The sequence below is a fragment of the Rhinoraja longicauda genome, chromosome 15, assembly GCF_053455715.1.
Source record: "Rhinoraja longicauda isolate Sanriku21f chromosome 15, sRhiLon1.1, whole genome shotgun sequence".
NCBI lineage: Eukaryota > Metazoa > Chordata > Chondrichthyes > Rajiformes > Arhynchobatidae > Rhinoraja > Rhinoraja longicauda.
Window position 1 is genome coordinate 15,415,792 of NC_135967.1, and position 12,835 is coordinate 15,428,626.

Sequence of the window (12,835 nt, forward strand, 5' to 3'; positions counted from 1 at the left end):
AAACGGACCGTTCACACTAGTTCTATGTATTACCATTTACTCGTCTACTCCCTGCACACTGTCTAGGTGACTTTCTTTTCTTTACAGAGGCCAATTAACCTACAGACCCTCGAGTATTTGGGAGAAAACCCGCGAGGTCACAGGAAGAACGTGCAAACCCCAGGGTCAGGATCGAACCCAGGTTTCTGGCGCTGTGAGGCAGCAACTCTACCCACTGCGCCATTGTGCCGCTCGTAGAGTTTGGGGGAAGATGACACCGCAGCATGATGGTTCATGGATAGAGTAGGTTTAGAGGGATATGGGCCAAAAGCTGGCAGGTGGGACTAGTGTAGATGCGACATGTTGGTCGATGTGGGCAAGTTGGGCCGAAGGGCCTGTTTCCACGCTGTAATACTCTAGGGCTCTATATTCGCAGCATCAGCGTTGGAACAAATTGAAACACCCTGGCGCTTTGACCTTTCCCTGAGATGAAATGCCTCCCATAGATTCTTTACCAAAGTTTACCAGTGTTATGCCACAAGTTCAAGGTTATCATGCAGATTCCTCCCGCCTGTGCAGCACACTTCGGATCTCAGATCCTGCTCACACAAGCCGTGCCTTATCTGAATTATTCTAAAGGTTGTACTCATTGTACTCTCAGCGGTTCCAATTGAGAGAAATAATCTATGTATTCCCATAAACACAAAGATCTGGTTTCGTGTGCAGAAAGGAACTACAGGCGCTGGTTTATACCGAAGATAAGCACAAATTGCTGGAGTAACACAGCGGGCCAGGCAGCATCTCTGGAGAACATGGGTTCCGAGAGTGTGAAGAAGTGTCCCGACCCGAAACTTCTCGAGATGCTGCCTAGCCCGCCGAGTTACTCCAGCACTTTGTGTGCATCTGGGATGAAGGTTCTTCTCGCGTTTCTCCTCAAACAGTTGAAACGATGCTGAAGTATCCGGCTTCAAACCTGCCAACCTTACCCTGGAACGAATGTGTGAAACAAGCCACACGTGTCTTACTGACTGACTTCAAACTCAGAGCAAGACACGACTCACACACGTCCATCATCCGAATTAACCTCTCGACTACTGACGACACTGGAAACCTACACGTTTGTTAAACTGTCACGTCCCCGAAAAAAAGTATAGAAAGTAACAGAAATTTGAATACATGCATTTTTATTTCAAACTTTTTATTCGGAATAGTTTAGTTTAATTTATTGACACGTCCGCAGAGCAGGGTTTTTTTTTGTTGCGTCCTATATCCACCTTCTGGACAGCTTTAACAATAAAGCCTCCAAGGACATAAAAAGCTTTTTAAAGAAAAAAGCTCTTAAGACTAAGATAAGAATAACAAAAAACACATACAAAACTAAAGCTGTTCAGAGTGTAAATTGTCTCTCGGGAAAAGGATGGTGTTAGTGTACAGTGATAGTGTCGCTGGTCGGCACGGACTCGGTGGGCCGATGGCCAGTTTCTGCACTGTATCTCTTAACTAAAACTAAACTAAACTGAACTAAACTAAAGTAAAGTGTGCAAAAGCTCTTCACACATCCTCAGTGTCCATGCGCTCAGTAGTGCTCGCACCTATCATTGAATAAAACACGCTGGGAGTTGTATGCGATAAAGCTCGGCCCATCTCGAACACAGCGCTGTGCTAGTGTTTCTTGGTGGAGTAATTGCCCTCAGCAAAAAAGGAATCAGATTAGCGATGCAATTAGACTCTTGTAGTGTTTGCTGACTAATGAAGCTGGGATCTTGAAGATGTCTGAGTCAACCTTAGCATCCCAAGTTATCGATTTGTCGTTTCCTCTTCAGTTATATGTGGATTATTTGCCCTTTATTCAGCATGCTGCACCACTTCATCTCCCCGCAACTGACTAGCCACGATAGACACAAAGTGCTGAAGTAACTCAATGGGATAGGCAGCATCTCTGAAGAAAAAGAATGGGTGACGTTTCAGGTCCGGACTCTTCCTCAGACCTGCGTGGAGAATGGTTTGAGTTAGTTTATTGTTATGTGTACCGGGGTACAGTGAAAAACTTTTGTCGTGTGCTAACCAGTCAGTGGAAAGACTAGACATGATTACAATCGGGCCACTCAGAGTGTACAGATACAGGATAAAGGGAATAATGTCCCGACCCAAAAAGTCTGAAGAAGGGTCCCAACCTAAACATCACCCTTCCTTTTTCTTCAGAGATGCTGCCTGACCCGCTGAATTACTTCGGCACTTTGTGTCTATCTTTGGTATAAACCAGCTACCTGACTATGCATGTCAATAAACAATAGACAATAGGTGCAGGAGTAGGCCATTCAGCCCTTCGAGCCATCACCGCCATTCAATATGATCATGGCTGATCATTCTCAATCAGTACCCCGTTCCTTCCTATAGTATAAGAAAATAACTGCAGATGCTGGTACAAATTGATTTATTCACAAAATGCTGGAGTAACTCAGCAGGTCAGGCAGCATCTCGGGAGAGAAGGAATGGGTGACGTTTCGGGTCGAGACCCTTCTCCCGTTCCTTCCTTCTCCCCATACCCCCTGACTCCGCTATCTTTAAGAGCTCTATCTAGCTCTCTCTTGAAAGCATCCAGAGAATTGGCCTCCACTGCCTTCTGAGGCAGAGAATTCCACAGATTTACAGCTCTCTGACTGAAAAAGTTTTTCCTCATCTCCGTTCTAAATGGCCTACCCCTTATTCTTAAACGGTGGCCCCTGGTTTTGGACTCCCCCAACATTGGGAACATGTTTCCTGCCTCTAACATGTCCAACCCCTTAGTCCAGTGGTCTCTGGAAAGGAAGGAAAGGTCTTGGGTATAACAAGTGGAAGTCCAGTGATTCCAACATCTCTTAGCTTACTGGAGTGGTAACATTTCAAATCTCAGTCAGAGACACAAGGAACTGCTGGTGCTAGAATCCTAGCTGGAACACAAAGTGCTGGAGTAACCCTGCACTTCCGCTTGTTATGTGGTCACAGGGAGAACATACAAACTCCTTAAAGACAGCACCCGCAGTCAGCTACTCTACCACTGTGCCACTGGGCCGCATCTGCATCTTTCCTGTAAGCACCTTTGAGAAGGTGGGTGGTGAGCTCCCTTTGTGGCTGCTGAAGCCCTGAAAGGGAGGGTTCACCCACAAAGTTGATTGGTTTTTGTCTCAGTGAGAGTGAAGGAATGGTGATATATTTCCAAGTCAGGATGGATGTGTGGCTTGCAAGACATCTTCCAGGTGGTGGTGTCCCCCTGCTCTTGCTGCCCTTGTCCTTCAAGTTGGTAGAGGCAGTGGGTTTGGAAGGTGCTATCTATGGAGTCTTGGTGACTTACGACAGTGGATCCTGTAGATGATACAAACGTCTGCTAATGTACGTGGGAGGTTGTGAATGGGGTACCTTTCAAGTGAACTGCTATGCCCTGGATGTTGTTGAATTTCGTGAGTGTTATTCAACCTGCACTAAACCAGGCAGGTGGAAAGTATTCCATCAAGAGTCAAGAGAGTCAAGAGTTCAATGGCTTTCAGAGCAGAACCAGTGGAACTTGGCCCACCAATTCGTTTTGTAGAATCAATCACAAGAGCATAAGAGATAGGAGGAAGAACAAGACATCCATGGGAGTTAGACACAAAGTGTTGACATAACTCGGCAGGTTAGGCAGCATCTCTGTAGAAAAGGAATATGTGACGTGTCGGGCTGAAATCCTTCTGCAGTCACCAGAGATGCTGCCTGACCCGCTGACACTGAGATGCTGCCTGACCCGCTGACACTGAGATGCTGCCTGACCCGCTGACACTGAGATGCTGCCTGACCCGCTGACACTGAGATGCTGCCTGACCCGCTGACACTGAGATGCTGCCTGACCCGCTGACACTGAGATGCTGCCTGACCCGCTGACACTGAGATGCTGCCTGACCCGCTGACACTGAGATGCTGCCTGACCCGCTGACACTGAGATGCTGCCTGACCCGCTGACGCTGAGATGCTGCCTGACCCGCTGACGCTGAGATGCTGCCTGACCCGCTGACACTGAGATGCTGCCTGACCCGCTGACACTGAGATGCTGCCTGACCCGCTGACGCTGAGATGCTGCCTGACCCGCTGACGCTGAGATGCTGCCTGACCCGCTGACTCTGAGATGCTGCCTGACCCGCTGACACTGAGATGCTGCCTGACCCGCTGACACTGAGATGCTGCCTGACCCGCTGACACTGAGATGCTGCCTGACCCGCTGACGCTGAGTTACTCCAGCATTTTGTGTCTATCTTCAGTGTAAACCAGCATCTGCATTTCCTTTCTACACACAAGCCATCCATGGGGTCTGTTCCACCTTTCATTGAGATCTTGGATGTGGAGAGGATGTTTCCACTGGTGGGAGAGTTTAAGGCTAGAGGTCATAGCCTTAGAATTAAAGGATATTCAATTAGGAAGGAGACGAGGAAACATCTTTAGTCAGAGGGTGGTGAATCTGTGGAATTATTGCCACAGAAGGCTGTAGAGGCCAAGTCAGTGGATATTTTTAAGGCCGAGATAGATAGATTTTTGATTAGTACAGGTGTCAGAAAGTTATGGGGAGAAGGCAGGAGAATGGGGTTAGGAAGGAGAAATAGATCAGCCATGATTGAAAGGAGGAGTAGACATGATGGGCCGAATGGCCTAATTCTACTCTTATCACTTATTACCTAATGACATAATCATGGTGATCCACCTCAACGCCACTTCAATTCAATTACACTTTATTATCACCTCTATCCAGCTACAGTAAAATGATTTGTTTTTGCTTACAACCCAGTAAAATCATACAGCAGACTTCACCTAGACAGTACACAAAGAGACACCACGTTTTTGGCACCGACAAAGTTTCAAAAGTTCTTAGTACAGCCTTATCTTCTCGCAGCAACGAACCAGGCCTGCCGCTGCACGCGACTGCAGATGGCCCACTGGGACCCTCTTCGTTCTTGGTCCGTTGGGTTGCTCTCGGCCCGCTGGCCATTTCGGCTCTGCAGCACATCCTGGGAGCCTTTTGCCGCCGTGCGGCATAATCCTGGCAGCATCTCCTGCAATGTTCCCATTTGCCTTGATTCTCCAAATAGCCATAATGATATATTCAGCAATAAATGCAACAATGAGTATAAAACATTGGAATGGTGCAAGATTGTAGTGCAAAGTCTGAGCAGTGCAAAAGAATATTAAAGTCCAATAACAGAACGAGAGAGTTAAGAGTAAGTCTATCAAACCTTTTTTGAATTAACCTAATGATGGAAATTGCACTCTGCCTGAGATAGAGAATTCCACAGGTTCACCCATCTCTGCGGGAAGCACTTTATCCTCATATGAACCGTCCCATTGTGATGGATGTTTCTTTTTTTTTGTTTTGTGTTGGTTTGTGGTTGTGTGTATAATTGCTTATTTTATTGCTCTTACTGTTGGACTGTGGGTGACGAAATCTCGTCCAAAAGACTTGTTTTTTTTGGATGACAATAAAGATAATTCTGATTCTGATTCTAAATACTGTATATGCATGTTTCTGATGAGCAGAATGAGATCTTTCAGCCCATCTAGCTCAACGCAGAGCAATCCCATCAGTCCCATTCTGCTGTAGCCATGCTACTAACTTGCATATTCCCACCAGCTCCCCTGTCCCAGTTACCTATACTGACGGCTACTCTACAGCAGTCCATTCACCTTCACATCACACTGAAGAGTCCAAGGGTTAATTTCCCTCATGTTCTTCTTCCCATTGGACTACCTGGGCCAATGGCTTCACTAATTGCTGATCCAAAATTCACTTTCTTTGTTAACACAGAAGAAATGCCTGGAGCTGTTTTACAGGAGGTTTTTCAGGAAACAGTAATACCGGTGAAGACACAACATGCTGGAGTAATTCAGCAGGTCAAGCATCATCTCTGGAGTACAGGGATAGCTGACGTTTTGGGTCGAGACCGTTACATTTTACGGCAAAAATCTCAAGGGATGCCTACTTTGAAGAAGTTCTCTTCCTCTCTCTCGCTGGCAGGAGTTCTGTGAAACCCTCTCTCACTACTTCCACTCTGTGAGTCTGAAAAAGGGTCCCAACCCGAAACGTCATCTCATCCAACTCCTCCAAACACGCTGCCTGACCTCTTGACTCCAGCACTTTGTGTCTCTTTTGTAAACCAGCATTTGCAATTCCTTGTGTCTCAAGTTTACAGATACTGGACCAAGGGAGGGAAGTTGGAGCCGGAGCAACGTGTTTATCTATCACCTTCAACGTGGCAAAAACACCTTCACTAGAACTACAGTGAGGGAAACGATGTGGAAATCCTTTACAAAATCTATAATGTTAAGCTTCTAACATGTCAGATATTCTCTGACTGCTTCCAGTCTGTTTCCTCCTCCCACTTATTGATACTTTGACTGTGGATTTTCAACATCCTGACCTTTTCATTTGATACCAGGGTTGTATGGTTTGATTCATGACTTTTTGTTTCAACAATACACGTTGAAGACCAAGCCCTAGAGTCATTATATTCTCATCTGTCTCTCTAGTTCCCCTTTTCATTAGACTGGTCAAACTCACCATTATGCGTGTTCGCCTCCTTATCCATTATCCTGTCACCAGAACCGGCAGAGTTATCCTAACCTCAGTGTCCATGTAAAGTGGAGAAACTAAAGGTAATGAAATCATCAGTAATCCAAAGCTAATTATTTCAGACATAGTTAATTAAATACTTCTGATGTGTAGTGAGCACCTAAGCTAATTACGGTTCTTTAATAAATCCTGAATGATATACGAAATACAGCGTCAATTATCAACCAATGTTTGACACTGTCAGTATGTCACTCTCACAAGAAACCGAGGCTGATGAAGTAGAAGAACAATTAGACATTAAAGAAACCTGGTTTGTTTCTGTTCAACAAAGCTTTATGTACTTGCAACGTTAATTTAGTTTTGCTTAGTTTAGTTTAGAGATACAGCATGAAAACCTGCCCACCGAGTCTGCTCCGACCCGCAATCCCCACACATTAACAGTATCCTACACACACTAGGGACAAGTTATAATCTTCACTGGAGCCAATTAAAATACAAACCAGTACTTTTTTTGAGCGTGGGAGGAAACCGGAGCACCCGGAGAAAACCCACGCAGGTCACGGGGAGAACATACAAACTCCATACAGACAGCACCCGTAGTCAGGATCGAACCCAGGTCTTTAGCGCTCCAGCAGCAACTCTACCGCTGGACCACTGTGCCGCCCAGCCCCTCATTAACTGTTTTGAAATTAGTTTAAAAAAAATTAATACATAACAAAATATTGCCGTTATGTTAATTGCAATAGCAACAAAAATGAAAAGTTAACACAATTAATCATATATAAGGATTAGGTTTAAGAACCTTTTCATACTTTGAGTCTTCTGTACTTCAGTGGGTCTCTGCCGGAATATTAGAGACAGAATGAACTGCAGATTACATCATAGAGTCACACAGCATGAAACCAGGCCGAAGATAGAGACAAAATGCTGGAGTATCCCAGCAGGTCAAGCCGCATCTCTGGAGAAAATGAATAGATATCGTTTCGGATGGAGATCCTTCTTCAGAAGGGAAACAAGCCCTTCGGCCCAACTTGCCCCTGCCGACCAAGATGCCCCATTGTACATTCGTCCCACCTGTCTGAATTTGGCCCATATCCCTCTGCAACTTTCCTATCCATGCGCCTGTCCAAATGTCTTTTAAATGTTGTCATAGATGCTAGAATCTTACATAGAAACTTGAGAGAAAAAAAACAATGATTACATATTGTTTGCTATTTCAGACGATGTGCTATCCTGATTTCCATCGCGATATCATCTTTTGTAACGTAACGGTCAGGCAGCATAGGTAACATTTCGGGTTGGAACCCTTCTTCAATCTGCTGCCTGACCCACTGAGTTACTCAAGCACTGTTTCTATCTTTGGTATAAACCAGCATCTGCAGTTCCTTACAACACATCATCCTTTGTGATCCCATTGGGACCTACCAATGCCCAACCTTTGCCCTTACATACCTCCTTTCCACCGCTTCACTGCTGGTGATGGTGTTAGCTCTGGAATTCCCTCCCTGCACATCTCCACCTATCTTCCACTCACACCATTGGCATCATTCCCTGTGATCGTGTCTCTCAGGAACCTAAAATCTCCCGATATGGCCTGGCTTAAAACGCTTTTCTACAACGCTAGTGACATTTTATAACGTGAAGGTGCTCTATAAATGCAGCCTATTGTTGTTGACGTAATGCTTACAGTCCAGCAAGATTGCATTTGCAGGCAAAGTTAACTAAAGATTGATTACAAAAGCTAGAACCATCAAGCATATTACATCATTGATAAACAATTATAAAAAATACAGTGCATGTATTTAATGCAGCAAAAGTGCTTTGGATTGCTGCTTATTTCAAGTGGAATATAATGGGCTGACTTCTTAATTACTGTAACTTCCATTTTTTTTTCAAAAAGAATTATTGATTTTCTTGCACCAGTCCAGTAATAGCTGTGGGCTTCTGAATCACCCTGCATCTCAGTCTCATTGAGATTTTCTTTGAGATTTTCCTTAAATGAATGGGTGAATTAAAAAAAGGCTTGACAGCTTTGGAAGACACAGAGTCTGGCTGACAGACAATAAACGCAACTGAAAGATAATAGGGGTAAGTGAGCTAAAATGGAGAGCAGCCAGTCAAATAAATCACCCTCAGCTCTGGATCTGAAGGGAGGAGTGCTCTCCGTGCAAGGGATTCCAGCGTGCAAACAGTTCTCAACACATAGGGTTGTGGGAGCTGCCATTGTTTCGGATGCTTCTGAGGAACATGATTAATTGTTAGAAACAAAAAACTGCAGATGCTGGTTAATACCAAAGAAAAACACAAAGTGCTGGAGTAACTCGACAAGTCAGGCAGCATCTCTGGAGAAAAAGCACTGGTGACATTAAGGGTTGGGATCCTTGTTCAGACTGAAAGTAGGGAATAGGGGGTGGGGGAGGGAGGAGGGGTGAAGAGCTGGAAGCGAGAAAAGACCAGGACCAATCAGGACCGGCGACAAATGGTCTCAGGCAGGGTGGGCCCATTTTGGCTTGGGAAGATGTGATCACAAGCAGGATACAACGTGGTGCATTGTGGAACTGGTTAAATGACTAGGGTGGAGAAAGGGTGAAAGGGGGGGGAGAGGAGAGGAGTCTGAGTAGAAGTTATTAAATTAGAGAATTCCAAGTTCAGGTTGTAAGCTAACCAAACAAAATATGAGGTGATGTTCCTCCAATTTGTGTGTGGCCCCACTGGCAATGCAGGAGGCCCAGGACAGAAAGGTCAGTGTGGGAATGGGAAGGGGAGTAGATTAATTGCCAGCTTGAGATTCCAAAGGGAAGATACGCTGCATCAATCTTGGATGGATGGTCGTAAGATAAGAGTTTTTGGAATCCTCAAATGGTCTGTCTCAGGCAGTACAACTATTGTTTTCAAAACATTCTACGTAGCCTTGGCCTGAGATGATTTGGGTCAGGACTCTTTCTCGGACAGAAGAATGGTCCCGATCTGAAATATCACCTACTCATTCATGTTCTCCAGAGAAAAAAAAGTATGTCAATCCAGTGTTCAAAGGTTCAGTGATTTTATGATCTTTATTTTGGGCAGGATTTTAAAAACACCCAGATGAATAGACAATAGACAATAGGTGCAGGAGTAGGCCATTCAGCCCTTCGAGCCAGCACCGCCATTCAATGCGATCATGGCCACAAAAATCGGCATAGCACAAGGCAACAGACCCCTGATGTAACAGAAAAGTTGGGCACGACTGGAACGCAAATCAGTCCATTATATTCCACTTGAAATAAGTATGCTGGAAATTTGAGCAAAACACAGCGTCCTGGAGGTGTTCAGTGAGTCAGGGTCCACTGAGTTCCTCCAGCGCTCTGTGTTTGCGATTGATTAAAGGAAACAGCATGGAATCCGGCCCTTCAGAATGGAGGGGGAACTTTGTCCACAAAAACCAGGAGTGAACCCACCCAACCTGTTACCACCTCATTAGTCCACTCTCAATGGAAGAGATAATCAATGACGTTCTCAAGGGGATAGACACAAAAGGGTGGAGTAACTCAGCGGGACAGGCAGAATCTCTGGAGAGAAGGAATGGGTGACGTTTCAGGTCGAGACCCTTCTTCAGACACTTGCTTCACAACAACCTGCTCACAGAGGTTTAGTTTAGTTTAGTTTAGTTTAGTTTAGTTTAGTTTAGTTTAGTTTAGTTTAGTTTAGTTTAGCATTGCTGCATGGAAACAGACCTTTCGGCCCACTGAGTCCATACTGACCATCGATCACCGTTCACACTCTTTCTATGTTATCCCACTTTCTCATCCACTCCCCACACACCAGGGGTAATTTACAGAGTGCCAATTAACTCCGAAACCTGCACGTCTTTGGGATTTGGGAGGAAACCCGCGCAGTCGCAGGGAGAACGTGCAAACTCCGCACAGACAGCGCCCACGGTCAAAATCGAATCTGGGTCTCTGGCGCTGTGAGGCAGATGCTCTACCAGCTGAGCCACGGTACTGCTGGTTCGGAAGACTGAATGTGTACCTTCCGGTATTAGTCGAGTTATGGCATACAGGGATGTCGTGTACAACCAGCACTGAGACTGCTTGCAGAGAGATGTGCAATTCCAGTCAGCATACAATGAGGAGCATGTGATTACAGAAGGAGTGCACCAAAACCACAGAACTTCAGTGTAGGTTTATGTCTATTATTGTCACGTGCACCGTGGTACAGTGAAAAGCTTTGCTTTGCATGCTATCCAAACATATCGGGTAATACTATACATAAGTACAATCAAATCAAACGTAGGTAAAATAGGTAGAGCAAAGGGGAAGATACATAGCACAGAATATCGTTCTCAGCATTGTAGAGCAGCAGTTCCAGAGACATAGTCCAATGTCCGCATTGGAGCAGAGGTGAATCAGTACCCTAACTTAGGGAAGGACAGATCAGAAGCCTGATAACAGAGAGGATAATGCTGTACCTGAGTCTGGTGGTGAGCGCTTTCAAGCTTCTGTGCCTTCTGCCGGATGGGAGCAGGGAGAAGGAGGAATGTCCAGGGTGGGACAAGTCTGTGATGATGTTGGCTGCTTTCCCGAGGCAGTGTGAAGTATAGATGGAGTGAATGGTGGTGAGTCTGCCTGTGTGATGGACTGGGCTACAACTACTTGGCTGGACTGGGTTGTTTACTTTGGAGCAGACGAGGATGAAGCATGTTTTAATTGAGTTTTATAAAATTACAAAAGATCTAACCAGGATAAATAAGGAAGAATCCATTCCCTTTAGCAAAGAAATCAATATCCAGGCAGCGTAGAGTTACTTTATCCAGGAAGCAGTGTGTAACCCAATTACTTTATTGGGTTAGAGGGGAGATGAGACGACAGCTTTCACCCAGGGGGTGGTGGGTTTGGAACTCGCTGCCTGAGAGGATGCTCAGCATGGTGACCTTCGTCATAAACTGCCAGGCCGCGGAACAAGAACCAAGGAGGCAGTGTCAGGCAGATCACTCCTCCAACGCACACAGACAGGATGGGCTGAAGGGCCTCAGCTGTCAGCCAATGTTTAGATATTTTCTAATTCGATAAGCCTCGGATAATATTTTCTCATGTGTCCGTCCAGGTTGAATCTGTCAGTCAATATTGAAATATAAATAGTCCACAGCATTTTGGAGCTGGCCAAATTAAGCACTGTGCAAAACACAAAGTGTCAGAGGAACTCTGTGGGTCCGGCAGCATCTGTGGAGGGAAATGGCCGGATGATGTTTCCGGCTGGGACCCTTCTAGTGTTTTGCTTTAGATTCCAGCATCTGCAGTTCCTTGTCGTGGAGTCAGCCATACAGCACAGAAACAGGCCATTCCGCCCAGTTTAGTTCAATTTATTGTCACGTGTACTGAGGTACAGTGAAAAGCAGACTCTGCTTTGTACTCCAGCATTTTGTGTCGTGTCTATCTACAGTGAAAAGCGAAAAAGACCACACATGATTACAATCGAGCCGTCCACAGTGTACAGAGATTTAAAAGAGTGGAGCAAATGTAATGAGTAATTGCAGATCCATTTCTGGGACCAGCACGCAGAGAGTCGCCTGGTTGGGGCGCCATCTTGGCAATACTTACCCATGCCGACCAAGATGCCCCATCCCACCTGCCCACATTTGGCCCATATTCCTCTAAACCTATCTAAGTCACATCAAGTGTTGAAATGGCTGGGGAAGAGTTGTGAATAGGAAGATCTACAACGGAGTGGCCTGACATCGGAAACCCATGTCTCTATTCCTTTTTAAAGTTTGTTTGTACACGGAGTGTGTAATTGAAGGATAACTGTTCAGGGCCTGCCATACTGACGAATGCAGGGTCAGCCATGAGGATTGTGTATAATCCCTTGGCTAAGATATAGTTTCACTAACTATACTTTACTGCCAAATATTAAGGGGATGCTTAAATAACATAGATCGGAAGGGTGATTGCAATGACTGTTTTAAAAAGGAAGATTCAAGTAACATTTTAATAAAAGCTTCAGATGGGCCTGAATTGTTCCAGAGAGCCGAGAGTAACCGTAGACTGATCACATTCGATGAGCAAACAATACAACCAAGCAAGTTGTAAAAAAAAAGGAAAGCTAGCAGAGAGTTGAGAGCACAGATTTGCAGAGGTCTGGAGAAGGTTTACGGGGCCATTTCTGGGTTGGGTTTTCCCCACTGTCTCTCTCCAAAACCGTCCTGCACCAGGGCATTTGGAGGACAGTTGAGGGAACGGGACCTGAAGCAAACTCACGATCCGCGTTCTCGCGTGCCCACCTTTACAGGATCTCTTTAAGATCTGATGAGAT